We start from the raw sequence: 15,595 nt of genomic DNA, 5'->3' as shown, positions 1-15,595 counted from the left end.
AGTGACCGATCATAGCCCTGCTACCCTCTGATCAGCGTTTATAATTAATTAGCACCTGCCCGCTTCGTTTCGCTTGCTGCCAGTAGAAAAAAAAAAAGAAATATATATATAAAAAATTGGGAGTGGAAAGGAGGATGAGCGAGTGGCAATGGGCCAGAGTGGAGAGGCAAGTCGATGCGAAGACTGAAGACAGTGGCAGAAAGACGCCACAAAACTGTGACCGTGTGGGCGTTCTATCTTAATGATTCGAGTGCCCTGCGCTGGAAAAGCCGCCTGCGTTTGTGTCGCCTCATTTTCGTGGGCAAAAGTGTCATCGAAAATTAATTGCTAAACAAATGTCTAATCTTTGGCATTTAAAAAGCGCATAAATCAAGCGCAAATCAAACACTACAAGATACACAGGCTCACACAGATACGAACACAGCAGACAGTGACATTTTTCAACTTCAGAGGCAAGCACATGACAGTTTTTTATGTTTTCTCCATCTGTTTTTTTTTAATTTGTTCTGTGTTTTTTTGTATTTTTGCCTTTTGGTGAATGGCAAGTGACTCAATTGGGGGCAAGTGGCAGTGGAAATTAAAATGAAACAGAGAAACTGAAAAATAATTGGGAGATCTAGAGCAAAGGAGAACAAATTAAACATTTCATGTGACAGAGAGATGTGTGGAATTATAAAGGAAATGGTATTATTTCAATTAGGAAATCTCTTTATGCAAAGGGAAATTGGGTGAAAAATATGCACGAAATAAAGGCAGAATGATAACTTTCATTATAAAATGAACAATAAATGCATAGATACATTGATCTATTATAAATTAGCAAGAGGAACAATAAATGTGGACGGTCCCCATTATCAAATGTTAATAAATTATATGTCAAGGGAAATGGCATTCACTGCCGGAGTTTAAAGTCTTCCTATATTGTATAAATTTAAATATCTATATATGCTGTAGACCTCAAAAGTTCAAAATGAAATCTGTAAGCTGCCTCCGAGTGGCCGAGTTGCCGAGTTGCCATTAGACAGAAAGCTGGGAAAAGTCCTGAAACTCATTTCCTATGCTCCTTCAGCAGCAGTTCCCTTCGTCCCTTGTCCACTGCTCGCTTTTCCTTTTCCCCAGGCCTCCTTCCTCTGCCCCCACTCCTCCCCCTGCTCCTTTAGGACACTGCCACGCCCCTTGTCCCCTATGACTTGCCCCTCGTCCTTTTGCTGGTGTGGACCATCATCCATTTATGATTTAGTCCCTTACTTCGTCCCCTTCGCCGTTCATATATCTCTGTCTCGCTTAGGTTGGTTGCATTTTTATTGCCAACTTTGTTGTTGCACAGTCAACACCTACTCCCTTTTTTGCAGAGGCGTAGGTGCAATTCGCCACAGGGGGCTTAATAAAATAAAAGATGTGTATTCTGCACAATCGACCTCTAATAACTGTTAGCTGAGTAGATTAGTTCTAATCACATCGCTTAGCGGAAAAAGATAATTCCATATGTCGGAGTGATTTATATTTTATAAGCTCCTTATATATGGTATTACCCCTGCCCTACGCCCCTGCAGCTGGGAACCCCTTTTATTTGGTTTCACCCCAGTGGAAGTTGCTTTTCCCTTTTATACAATTTTGTATTTTTTTCTTTGCCTTTAATTTTTTTTTATTCTGCCTTTCACTTCGCACTCTTTTTGAGTGCAAAATGTAAATTTTGATGTCACTGGGAAATTCTGTGGCAATGCTGCTGCTTCTTCTTCTTCTCTCTCTGCTCTATAGGCCATTGACGAGGACACTGTCCAGCATGGTTAAGTTCGTTGGTCCTTGCAGCAGCAGTGGATCTGAGATTCCCCTGCACTTTCTCCTCCACGATTTCATGCTTGACTCGAGTGTGAACTTCCGCTTTTCACCATTTTGTTCCCTTTTTTATGCTTCCATCAGTTGACTTGTTCGACGCTTCTTCCTCCTGGTTTTCCCTGCAGTTTTCCCCATTTTCCAGTTTATTTTTTATTTATTTATTTATTTTTGTTGTTAATATTTTTGTTGCTTTGAGTCCAATGCAAAAATATTTATTTGGACAATTTTTCATTGGATTGTTGAAGAAGTTTGTTGCCTTCTTCTTCTTCTCCGTTCTCCTGCTTGTTTATTCGACTGCGCCACGCCCCCTCCGCCCCTTACTCTCACTCTCCAATTTTCTCGCTGTGTAAATTTGCGTGCAGCTGGCGCACAATTTTAACACTTCTTGTGCAAATTTGATGCAGTGCCTTTCATAGTTAATACATAATAAATATGTATGTTTGCAAGTATATACAGTGAGTTGCGAAATTGTATGTCGGTATTTTGATTTGAAGTTGAAGTTCGATTTTATGTTTTATTTCATATTGTGTAGTTGTTGAATTTTTGTAGCACCGAAACATAGTAAGTTTCTGTGTACGCTTTTGATGATGATTATTATTATTATTATATTATATTTGAATTTCCTACTTCTTGGCCAGTTTGATGCACCCACCAGTGAGAGGTGGTCGGTTTTTTTGGCCACTCAAGTGGCCTGGGTGGGTCGACGGTGTTGGCCACAATTAAACTTTACGACTGCAATTTTCAGGGAATTTTTTCCCGCCCCCTCGCCGCATCTAGCCATCTCGCATGCAACTTCTTCGTTTTGTTTGGGAAAAGTTTTGTAAAATTTAAAGCGTTTGTTCGGGTGTATATATGTATATATTTTGCTTTTTTTTTTATATTCAGCAAGCCAAGAACTTGCGGGAGCATTTTCGTTGCGCCCCCCAAGCCGCCGCTTTTCGGGTTGTAAAAATGAACCTCTGGCGGCGACGTAGTCAACAAAAACCCAGCAGGTCGGTGGAAGAGTTCTGGTTCTGGTTCTGGTGATGGCGATGGCGTTGGTGCTAGTGATGGTGATGGTGCTGGAGATCCAAGACAAAGGGATGAGCTGCGAGACAAACGGATGGAAAGTCTCTAAGTGAGTTCCCTTCGCGGAACGGGGACTTTGACGCTCTAATGGAATGCGGAAGAGTGAATGGCCACGGAATTGCGAAACGGAGTGGATTCGCTGATGCTGGAGGAATGGGAAAGAGCCCATCAAAAAGTGGCACTATTTAAGGGGCTTTTCCTTCGGGCATCCAAGCGGCTTAAATCTGCACACATTAATAAACAACGGAAAATGTAAATACGCGCGTGTTAACTTCAATGTGGCCATAAAAAATGTGCATACACATGTGTACATACATATGTGCAAGTAACCGTATCTATTCGCCTATTGTTCAGCTGCCAATATTGCAGGTATATTTTCATATTAAATATAAAGCCGATTGCGTATTTTTTCGAGTTCTTAAACTGCTTAAATGCCATTCTGTGTTATAATATTAATAGTTGAAAACACATTTGATGTGTCTACATCTTTAGGATCTTAAAGAGAAACCCGCCTTGTTCGCCAATCCACAATTCTGTGCTTCCACACTCGCAGTTGGTCGCGCAAAAAAGAATTGACATCTAATCCAAATTGATTGAATCATTTGCAACGTCCGCTTCTAGTTCCTTTTTTCTGCATCCGCCTCCGATTTCCCTGCTCCTTTTTACCGACTGACGAAGGAATGAGTTTCGCTTATGCTTCTTTCTAACCCTTTTCCGTTGCCAACTTTCTTTATGCTTTTTGCCTTGGCTTTTCGACACTACTTTTGTTTGTCGCCCGAAGCTTAATTAGACCACAAAGTTAAAGCGAACTTTTTGGCAAAAAGATAGTGTCATACACGCAGAGAAAAATATACATGATACTATTCCTCAAACTAACTACATATTTACAATAAGAGTAACTATAAATGTACCAATTTATGTTGCACTTTCTAGAAAAAATAAAGATTTTTACTGTTAATTTTCACACTTCCTTAAGTGTCTACTATGCTGCCTAGGATCTTGATACTAACTATTAAGACATGATATAAAGTCCTTGACCTGTTTAAACGCATTGTGTTAATTATGTTAATTAGATCAATTTTTTCGTGTGCAGGATGATAGTGCCTCCTCCATCTCATTGATATTTGATTGCAGGGCCACGAGCTCCGTGAGACAATGAGATTTTTGTCGGTAGACCGTTAAAGATTCTGCCTGAAACTTGTTCCTTTCCCGCCCGCCTTTCTCCACAACCGCCATTCTTTCTCTGCATTCTTTTCTTCTCCGGCGGCCTCCAGCCATTTGATGTTCGGTTTCGAGCCTGCGGGGGGGAGGCGGAGGTGGATGGAAGGTGGCCGAGGAGGATGAGGAGTTGTAGAAGGAAGCTGCGCGGTTCCAGACTCAAATTTCAATGAGCATTGAGCCACTTAAGCGGTGAGCAAAGGTCGTTCTCCGTGGGTTACTGTCATTCGATATTTGCCCAAAAGTAGCTCAGGTAGTCCTGAATCCGGGTTTCTCTGGGCCCCGGGAACTCATGTGAGGGAAACAGATAGATATGTTTTATGGATGCCTACACTGGAGGAAATCAAGTCTAAAACCTTTACGCTGAAGAATAAAAAGAAAAACAATAACTAGATATTGTGGGCATTATGTCATTCGTTTTTACTAAAAATTGTACTTTTACCTAAATACTTTCACATATTATATATTTTAATAATATTATACGTACAGTAATACAGTGTACAGTACAGTGCTTTTGCCTAGTTTTTCCAAGTGTAATAGCGGTTAATGAAGCATTAAGGATGTCTCGAGGAAAAATCAGGCAAAAAGGGAGAAATTCGGGGAATGGGACAGAGAAGGAGAGACTCAGAGAAACGGAGAAAGAGAGTTACTTTGTCTCTGGGCCTCGCCTAGAAGCGGAAATTGCGCTAAGTGCCCCGACACGCAAAATAAACATTCCCCACATTTGCCACTCTCAATTCTCAAATTCTCCTGCTCGCCTCGTTCTCACTTTAATAATTCCCTTCTAATTCCCGTCGTCTCCTAGTGGTACGTATTATTTTTGTTTTATAACAAAAAATTTAACCTTTTTTTTTGTGGTTTTTGCGGGTGCAACACACTCTCAAGTAGTCGAAGTGAGTCAGTGCAGTTGGTAGAGGGTTTCCCACTGTGTTCCCCCATTTTTGTATTATTTTTTATTTTTTTTTTTTGTGTTTACTGGGTGCAGGGTTGCCCAGTGTCGGGCAATAACCCCTTTTTGAAGGGGGCGAATAAAAAAAAACAACTGCAAAAACAACAGCAAAATTGTTGCCCCATCAAACCGACCAGGGGTGCAAAAAATTATTGTCCAAAGGAAGCTGAATTTAAATGATTTCCATGCTCTTTAAAGAAAATTGTATATGTCATTCGAAATCCTTGTTTTTGAAATGAAAACTGATGTGTCAACACCATAATATATATATATAAAATGAAGGCAAAATGTTCGTTAACTTATCTTGTTCTACAGCCCAATATTAATTGATTGCCAAACCTTTGAAAATTAAAAAGCATCCTAAATTTCTTGAACCGGTGCTGTATCGGTTTTAAACCGGTTAGGAGCCGTTTCAAGCCGCATCCTTGGTCCAAGAGTACAGTTCCCTCGGGAAAAGTAACGTCGAACCGCAGCAATCGGGGGAAAACAGTCATAAAGCTCCCCGAAAAAAGAAATCGGGCCAACAACCGCAGTTGGTTTCCCTAGTTCCCAACTGCTTCCTCATCTTTTTGTCGCCGCGACGGTAGTGTAGTAGTTCTCCCCCATTTTGGTAGTTTCTGAAACTCCCCTTCATTTTTTCCCATTTTTCTCCCTGCCAAAAAGGGGAGCTCGAGTCCAAAGTCCCGGCCCGGCTTTGATTGAGAGTACCCAGTCACAAAAGGCACTCCCGGCTAAAAGGGAAGTTGTGGGAACGGGATTGGTAGCAGTAGCGGTAGCGGGAACGGGATTGGGATTGGGAACGGGAACTGTGACTGTCACTGCGACTCGCAGTGCGACTGTGGCTCAAGTCATTAGGCTCGCCTTCGCCCCAACTCGCTGCTCAGTCAATGCCTCCCCCTTTTCGTTTGGCTTTTGTTTGACAATTTCTGCGAGGGTTCCTCGAAGAAGAAAAGGGCTCCACAGCCCCAACCCTGAAATGAAACACAGTCATTGTGTCTTGGCCTGGCCAAAAACTGGCATACCAAAATGGGGGGAAATCAGTGAAAGGCTTGACTCGGAAACAGGCACACTCTCCAAGCTTTAAATCGCAAATCCAGGCAGTTTTGAAGATCCTGTGGTCTTAATATATTTTCACTGATCGGTTAACATTAACAGTTTAGGATAATCAGAAGTTTAATACACGGCATACTGCATTTATACGTAAATTTCTTTATTAGTTTTTATTGAGAACGCCTAATAATAAACCCGTAATACATTTAAATATTTTCAGAGCCCCAACTAAATGTAGCTTTTCTAAAGTATCCTTTTCTTTATACAATAAGCCGCTTTTCTTTCTTTTTTAAAAGGTCCTGCTTTATACTTCCTTTTGATATCTACCTCTCCTTTTTGTGGAATCACTTTTTTTTTTCTGAGCGTTCCAAACACTGAAAGCGAGCCGAAAGTCAACTCAAGAAGGGAATTACATACAAAATATTTTATAATAAATTCCAAAATGGCAAAAGGAGCAGGCACTTGCACACACATGCAAATAGGGCGAACGGCGAGGAGCCGGGAAAATAAAGTATTGCAGAAAAACTAGTTTGCAAAGCCACCCCCGCCAACCCCCGCCAACCCCCTCGCAACCCAGCCCCATCCCCTTGGATTTTCTCCTCATGTGTAGCAGGAATTATGATGACATACAAGAGAAGGGGCGGCGGGTAATGCCGAGGATTGTTGGATTGCATGGCGCTATGTTTTGCCAACTTGTCTACTTAATCCTTACGTGAGGGAGTGGCTAAAAAAAAAAGGGGGGGAAAAAAACATAAAATACGTATACAACACGGGGAATAGGGCAAAGTATATAAAAAAAAAAAATAACGTATTTTTTATACATATATTGTTTGTGGGGCGAGGGTCATTCATTTTAATATGCCAACGCTGGCCACGCATGGGCGGCAGGGGTGCGGTGGGCGTGGCAGGGCGATTGCAATTGGCCCCCCACCCGAACCACATTCAAACGGGGTGGCAACCCTAAGCGGCGTCTCTGATTATTTGCATAAATTAATTACAAAAACGTTTTGCCTTCAGCAGTGTAGGAGTGTGTGTTGCACACTTTTCAAAATTTAAAAACATTCAAAATGCGCAAATGTTATTCAATTTAAAACAAGCTGCCCAAAAATTCCAACACACATTAGGAAAAGCTTGTAAGCAAATAACCATATACCAATTAGAACTACTATTCAGCTGCCGAAATGTAATTGTGATACGATTGTAATGTCGGTAGTGAATTTTCCGAGTGTGTGGCGGATCCAATGTGCGTATCCAGCCAGGAGCGGTGTGCTGGTTAGGACGGCGACGCGGGGGTAAGGGCTGCGAGGCGGGGGCGTGGCACGCACATGAGGTTCGCCAAGGTAAACTTTTTTAATTATGAAAATTAAGTGCAGCGACGACGGCTGCAGCATAAGAACGGCAAAGAGATGAAGAAGCGACACCAAATGGGGGGATGCATTCCACATGGGTGGCGAGAAGGGGGTTAGAGTGGGGGTGGAGTGGGGGGAGGTTGCCGCACAGGGGAGTTAACTTTATGCCAGTGTCGCTGGCAAACAGATGGCTGCATTAATTGGATCTGCAGATTTTTTGCAATAATACCAAAGGAAAACTGAAGAAAAAGTGGGGCTTAAATGACATCTAAGGGGTATATTATAACGTAGCCACTCCTAGAATTAATTTTTTTATAAATTGTATTCAAAATCAGTATATTTTTTGGAAATATATATTTAAATGAACCTCTTAATAAATCAAAATAAACAAAAATATAAATAACTTTTGCTCTTTTTCCGGTTCAGTAGTCATTCCTACAAAGGTTCGTATTTATAAGCACATATTCTTTAATCACTTTTCCAAATATTTATGTTTTATTATTGAACGTGAAGGCGAGAACATGATTTATGTCTCGGGTATTCGTTTTTCATTTCATTACTTTAGCGTTCCTGGAATGTCATTCCATCCGCTGCTGTCCTCCGTGAAGTCGAATCCCTGCTGAAACGAACGCTTTTGGCTTTTGGCTGTTGGTTTAGCTTCCAGGAAAACTAATTTCGCCAGGAGGGCCTAGAACCCAGGAAACCAGTCTGAGTTTGAGTCTTAACTTTGGAACTATGACGGGGATTACCGCGCCAGTGGTAATTCATTTGGGCCATTACCTGCGCGGATTTAACTGTTTTTCGCTTGACTCGAACGTGGTCTTAACCCACCGCCGGCCACTCCCATTCAATTTTGGCAAAACAAAAAAAAAATCACCTGAGAAAAGCACTTAAAATTCCACAATCCTCGGCAATGATTGCCCCTTTGAAAAAATCACCGTCAAACGCTTAACGCATGCGCAACAAAAGGCTGTCTCCCCCCTTGAAAGCCCCCTCCTACGCCTCTGCTCCAAGAATCGGAATCGGATCGTTGGGCAAAAATTGCTTTTTTAAACGCTGTAACTCATTTCGAGTTTGTGTTACTTTTGTTGCCCTTACTTTTTGCTAAGCCTAATTAACTGTTAAATGAGCATTTTGAGGCGAGAGTGTGTGGGTGGATGTGTGTGTGTATGTGTTAGCCACTCGACATATTCCAAAAAAGTTGTTAACTCTACCTTTGATTTACTGCTGTCTGCATCTACATCTCGGTTTCACACCAACCTTTTGACGATTTGTTAAATTCATTTTTGATGTCGTAATTTTGCAATGGCATTTAAACTATATTCGCAGTTAACTAACTCAACTCAAGAGTTATTTATTGAATAGCAAATGAACACTTTTGTGATAACCATTTTTTTTCCTCTTGTAAAGAACCTTTATTCAAACAAGTCGAATAAAATAGAGACAGCCAATTGGCAGAAATATCTCCATTCAGTCTAATTGTGTTAAAAATATTATTTTTTTGCTTTGCACTTCCAGCCACTTGCATAGTTTTTTTCCCCCAAACTCCTTTTGCTTCTTTGAGACACTTTCACTTGCCACACAAATGAAATTGTATCATTAATCGCGCGCGCGTTTTGCACGCGTTTCGCTGGCGTTTCGCAAGCGGTTACATTTCGCTGTTCGTTTTTCGCTTTTTGGCAATCGAAAGCGTCTTCTAAAGTTGTTGTAGTTATCATTGGTTGTTGTTTCTATTTTTCCTGCTGTTGCTGTGAAACCGGAAATTTTTGTCATTAGCTGGGAAATTTTATATTCGCTTGGTTTCATTTTCGGCGATTTTTTCCCCATCCGCTTTTCCGAGTCTCTTTCGAGGATTTGTAAAGCGTTTTCCTGACCTTATCCTCTGAATGAACTCCGGAAAAGAGAAAAGTCGCTTAGGAGGATGAGTTTGGACTACCCTAGCTACCCTCTAAATAAGGAGACATCCAATTATTTGTGTTATAATTAGCTTACGAAATAATCTTCGGCTAAAATGTATTCTTAAATACATATGTATTATGCTCGTTAAACTTTTAAAAATTATTAGCTGTTTAGGTACAAGTTCAAGAAATAATTTAATAAAGATAGGGTTCTAGAATGCTTTTTTTTAATTATGTTTCTAATTACAGGGTATTTCCATATAAGATTCTATGTGCGACGGTTTTTTCTATCTTTATATCATTTTTCTTTTGGCAGTTTTCGGGCTTTTCCACATTTTTTTGTTCGCCTCACAATTTTTATCGAGCTATGCGAATTTTCGCTAGTCGCCTTCGTCCTGGGAAGCGGCCACGCCCCCGTCCAAGCCCACCGCCCCTCGTTTCTGGCTGTTGCTTTATCATTTTTCTTCGTCTGGTTTCCCCCCTCACCGCCCCCGCTCCACCCCTGTTGCCATATCTCTCGCTTTATATTTGGCCAAGCTTAGTTTTCGGGTTCGAAGGCGACTGGCACAGCCAGCGACATATATTCAACCGAAAAAAAAACTCTTCAAAAAGTATAAAATAGAGGAAATGTGAGGGGGTGGGGTGGGGGGAGTGCGCAATACATTCGCATTTTGTATCATTCGCTGTGTGTGTGTGTGTGTGTGTATGTGAGGGGACAAATGATAAATGAATTTGTGATAAATGAAGCATGTGGCCAAAAGTTGAAAATACTTTTTACACACAGTTTTGGAATCCGTTTGGGCGATGGCTAAAGGGAAGGGGGCAGGGGTGGGGAAACAGGGAAGTGGGGAAGTGGGGGCGGTTGCCAGTGGCCAAATGTCTATCGAATTATGAATGGAAAGGCGCTTATTGCCAGTTCAAATATCACAAGTCCGACAGTTTTGGACAAAGACCCGCTTCATTAACATTGGCTTTTCACCAACCACCACCCTCCTGGAAACCACCCCACCCCCCCCCCCCTCCTCCCACACACTTTTACCTGTTTTCCAACCTACTTTTTGGCCACCTACCACTTGGGCTGCTTTTGCTTTATTTTGTTATGCAAACTTTTCTGGCACTTTTCAACTAATGAAAGAGTAGATCTTTGGGTTCTGCAACTGATGGGCATGATTTGCTGTTCGATTTGTGAGCAGGGCACTTGGAGGGAAAAGGGAAAATAATAATATTATGATAATTTGAATTTGATACAGGCCAAATGTGAATTAGCAGATGTGGGCTGCTTAAAATGACCATGACTGCTGAATTGAAAGCCTTCATCTGCATATCTAAAGTTAATTTAGACAATCGTTTTACTTGAACTGAAATGTGCCACTACATAGCCACCAAAAGCCCATTGTATTTAGTATGGAGAGCATTGATTACAAGTCTCAGGGTTTTTTCCTCAGTGATATTTCCACTCTAGTTCCAGCTTCTTCCTCGTTTTTTTTGAGAAAGTAGCCAAACAAGTGAATCATGGCGGGCGGAGGAGCACAAGGTGTGGGAGTGGAAATGGGGCAAGTGTGAGTGGGGAACCAGAAGTGGAGCGATTACTTTTGAATAGTTTAACAGCTGTTCCAAGTGACTGTGCAATGGTGGATGTGAAGGGGGGTGGGGGGAGAGCGGCGGGTGAAAAAGTAGGAGGATGCAGTAAAATAAATGGTCAAGTAATTGGGAATCGAGATTGGTTCGGGGATTAAGTTGAAAATGAGTGGCTATTTTTCACACCGAGTTAATGCTGCTCTGGAGCTGCTTGAAAATGCATTCTCATGGCCAAGACTCGGGGAATAAAACTAAGCAAAGCAAAACGAAACGAATATATACCGAATAAACATATTTCGCTTTAATAAAACTCATTATTAAATTTACCAAACTTATTTGCAGTATAATAATTTCTCTTTCTTGGAAATGCACATAGCACATATTCTTGGCGATTTTCCAGAAAACTTCCCACTTGATCCACGTTGAGTCCACACTTCTGTCCAAAGACCATTCCGTTTCCAATCACCAGATTCTCTTTCCGAATCCAGAATGACTAGACGGGGGTCTCGAGATGCCCATTGTTTCGATGGTCAGCTTGTGTTGCCATGTAAATCAATGCATTATTTTCCCACGTCGTTTTAACAAAAAAGCCAAAACTCATTTATCAGAGGCGGCATTTCGACAACAAAAACAAAACAAAAACCGAAAAACAAAAAAGCAGCGGCCCACACAAAACAACAACAACAACAGCAGCAGCAACCAACAACAACCATATTAACAGAAACAGCAAAGCAAGAACAACAATATCGAACAAGAAATGAGCAGCATCATCATTTATATAGCCCATAACCATTGCCCATATAAGTCGGCATTCGAAATTGTGTGTGCCTGCGTAAACAATCGTCTGCTGATGATAATATAGTGTGATGCCTATTATCGCATCAAATCGAATTCAATCGAAATAAAACCAAGAGTTGTGTATTAAACTCAGATGTTTTTTGTAGGTGATGCTTTCTGTATAGGCAATATCTTGATTAATACAATCCTTTTGGCCAATCTTGTAGCCATTCAATTTGTACATCATTTTGATGTTGGTATAACCTTTAGTGTAGCACCATTGTAATTAGTTTACTAAAATAACTAGCAGCACTCCCCAGTGTACATATGTGGTATTCCCCAAGTTCTCTATTCGAATTCTTTGATTTGCTTGCTTTTATGGTGGACAACAAACATTTAATTTATGGCCAACATTTAATTGCGAAAACTCAGCTTGTTTGTGTCGGCTATCCAGGGCGTTATCCAATGCATAAATACGCACACCCATCTATCTGGGAGCACATATATTCTCGGCTAAATGTACATATCTATGTATACGTATATATTTCAAATAATGACCACAAAACTGTCATTAGACACGGCGCATAAACAGTTGAAACAACAATACGGCCGGGAAAAACAAAACACAGAAGAAAAAAAGGCAACGAAAATTAAAGTGGATGGCAAACAGAGCGCATCGATGGCATTGAATAATAATATTTCACTGCCTTGCCAACTCCTTGGGAGCAATACATACATATATATATATATATACAATGCCATATAGCAATATAGCCATATAACCATATAGATCTAGCCCCATCCATATCCATATCCATACAATCCTCTGGTGCTTCTGCTTCTTCCTGCTCGTCGCCGCTGTTTGTTCATAATTTGTTTGTATGGAGTGTTTGTTGGCCTGCCCGGGGTTTGCTTTTTATTTTTTGAGCAGTGAGCTCTGTGCATATTCCATTGATTTAATTGATTTCAAACAAAAAACAAAAAAAAAAAAGAGGAGAGAAAAAATTCAAATCACGAAAGTGTTAAGAAATCGAGCGAACGAAGCCAGAAGACTCTTGGAATCGAAACCCTTCCTGCCATCTCTTTCTCCCTGCAAGCTCTCTGTCTCTTTCTGTTTAAACAGGTTCTGTCAGCGAACTGTGAAGAATTCTTTTTTCCTGCACCGCAAAAAATAGTTTTAGGAAATAATTATTAAGTATTTAAGAACTCGTAAACCATTGTTTATATGTTGAATATATTTATAATTACATTTTTCGTTGCTTTATGTGTTATTTTATGGCATAATATAATTTTATGCTAACACTATTATTCAATATTCAAAAGGACTCTAAGTTTCTGCGAGTGTACCAGTTTCGTGTTTTTTTTTCCCTCTTTTTTTTTTTTTTTGAACCTGCGTGCCCAAGAGTCAACATTCCTACTCCCTAAATCGCTCCCTCTCGCTCTGGCTCTGTTTAAAGTGGAAACCTGTTTTCTCAATAATAAAAACTAATTTATTTACTAGTTGTAGGTACAAAGAACAACAGCAACAACAACAACGAGAAAGCGACTGAGAAATATACGCCGAAAACCATGGGGACAAAACGAAAGAGCGAAAGGGAAAGAAGCAAGAAAAGGTTTTCGAACGATGGAGAAAAAACTGCGTGTGTGGCTAATCAGAATCAAATTGATTTAAATTTGAATGGTTCGACGGGTAAAGTGCGAGGAATCCAAAAAAAAAAAAAAAACTGAAAACCAAAAAAAGGCAGGTGAGCGGGGGATTTAAGTGAGAAAAGAAGCGATAAGTTGTTCCCGACTTAAGTGAAGTTTACTCTGCCCTCCGTTGCTGCTTATCTGTAATTTCTGATTTCTTGACCATTTGGAATTTTGATCCCTTTTTTGTCGGGTTGCCCCTTTGAAAGTCACGCAAAAGTTCGTTCAGGCGAAAGAAATATGCATAGCATACAGTCATATAACCTGTATATAGTATCAGTTATATAGAATGTTTTGTATTTCAAATTGATTGGGAGGTACACTTTCGGAAAAAAAAAAAAATACTCTTAGATCTATGTAAATAGCTTCAACACCTTTTTTTTCTGCCCTGATGCAAATTACAATCAACTCCAAACTATTGGAATTTTCCTCGCTAACTAGGCAAACAGCGAGGAATCACAGGTGAGCGCTAATTGTAGTGGCAAATATTTGTCGATCGAGTTGTGCAGGAAAAAGAGAAGACCCGAACCCGAAAATGAAAACCCAAACGAGGACGAAGGGGAAAATCGAGGGAGAATTCGAGCGAAGGGAAATTCTCAAAGAGTTTGCAGCTGCAATTGTTGTTTTTCCTCCTGTTTGTTGTTTGTTGGAAAATTGCAGGCACTGAAAAGTATTTAGAGGAAGAAAACTGAAACTGAAACTGAAGCTAAAGCCGAAGCCGAAGCTGGGCAAAGAACAATACCCGAAATACGAAGAAAGTATCTTAAAGATAGCAAACTGCACGAAAGCCAAACAAAAGCAGCGGAAGTAATCGGATGGCGGGCGGGGGCGGGGGCGGGGGCTGGGGTCGGAGTTAGGATATAAGATATAAGGTGGCTGGTGCAAAGTATCTACAAGTCGAAAGCGCAAAGTTTTGCGCTCACTTTTGACACAGTCGACAAGACAAGATACACACTGGCCGAAATAGATACAGATACGGATGAGTCAGAGGATAGTAGTAGTCGGATGGCCAACAGTGGATACCAGCTAAATAGTAAATAGAGTGGACGAGCTGAGCTGAGTACTAGTTCCCCCTGTTGACAACAGGTGGCTTCACTTCCAACTTCACTTCCACTTACCTGTCTGTTTATGTTTTACGCTCTCCAGTTGTTGTTCTTCTGCTCGCCGATGTTGGCGTTCAATTACACCGACCTTCTACTTTTGTTTTTCCACCTGGTCCTGCAGTCCCGAAAGCTGAACTCTGTGCATCCACCAGATGCCCCAAGTTACCAAATTTATGCTGCAAGAAGATCGCAGGAGTAAGTGAGTGGTCGGCCATTGCAAATTTCGAATTATAAACAATAATAAGCGTGCGGAAATTGGCAAACTCTATTTGTGTTTTCTTTTGTGAAAACTTTCAGCTACATAATCAGATTTCACGATGAATAAAATGCACGTTTAAAGTTAATTGACATCTTTTCATGCCTTTAAGCAACTAAGTGTAAAATATTCCACAATTAATTGGAATCGAATTAAATTCAAATTAAATTGCTTTGCAAATTAGGTAATTAAAATTTCAAATATTTAACTAAATTCCTTACAATAACCACTCGATTTGTGTAGGCAAACGAATTATTTTGACAGCCAATCTCGTTTACCAAATGATTCACGCGCCCATGAATATTTATCATATTCTTTTTTTTCTCCACTTTAAAACTTCAGAAATTAACACTTTTTGTGGAGAATCCAGTTTCGCTCCGGCCTAGAATTTTAATTCTATTCAAAACTAACAACTTTCTGAGTCATGAGGCAGACGACCACAAGACGAGATTTATAGATGACAAGAGGAGGATACCACTTTTTGCTGTCCCTTCAATACCATTTTTTGTATGGCCTTTCATGCCTTTTTTGTCCGCCCAAAGCCTTTTCATTCCTGAACCATGACCCCAGGCTAAACCTTTCTTGATTCAACGGTTGCAAACTTGCCTCAAGTTCAATTTTCTTTTGTTCTATCAAAAAGCAAATAAAAAAGCCGATTTACTAAATAAAGTTGAATGCGCCAGCCGAAAAAGAAGATCAAACTTCTGCTAGTCTTGGCAGAAAAGTAGTATTCATTGCGGAAAAAAATGAAGTGAAAATAAAAACGTAGTTATATGAACTTTCTGGTACCCATCACCATCATTGAATGGATTATGAGTAGATGA

At 40.5% G+C, this 15,595-nt stretch overlaps 1 protein-coding gene across 1 annotated transcript in view; it reads right to left on the bottom strand.

Moving 5' to 3' along the window:
- The window catches only part of LOC6525865 (hornerin), an 87,086-nt gene that overhangs the window by 65,898 nt on the left and 5,593 nt on the right, over positions 1 to 15,595 (bottom strand). The window contains exon 2 of the mRNA XM_039370151.1: positions 14,531 to 14,691. The gene's annotated coding sequence lies outside the window, so the exon portion shown is untranslated. The remainder of the gene's footprint in view (positions 1 to 14,530; positions 14,692 to 15,595) is intronic.

The sequence above is a fragment of the Drosophila yakuba genome, chromosome X, assembly GCF_016746365.2.
Source record: "Drosophila yakuba strain Tai18E2 chromosome X, Prin_Dyak_Tai18E2_2.1, whole genome shotgun sequence".
In the NCBI taxonomy this organism is placed as follows: Eukaryota; Metazoa; Arthropoda; class Insecta; order Diptera; family Drosophilidae; genus Drosophila; species Drosophila yakuba.
This window is presented reverse-complemented; position numbering and strand designations above follow the sequence as displayed.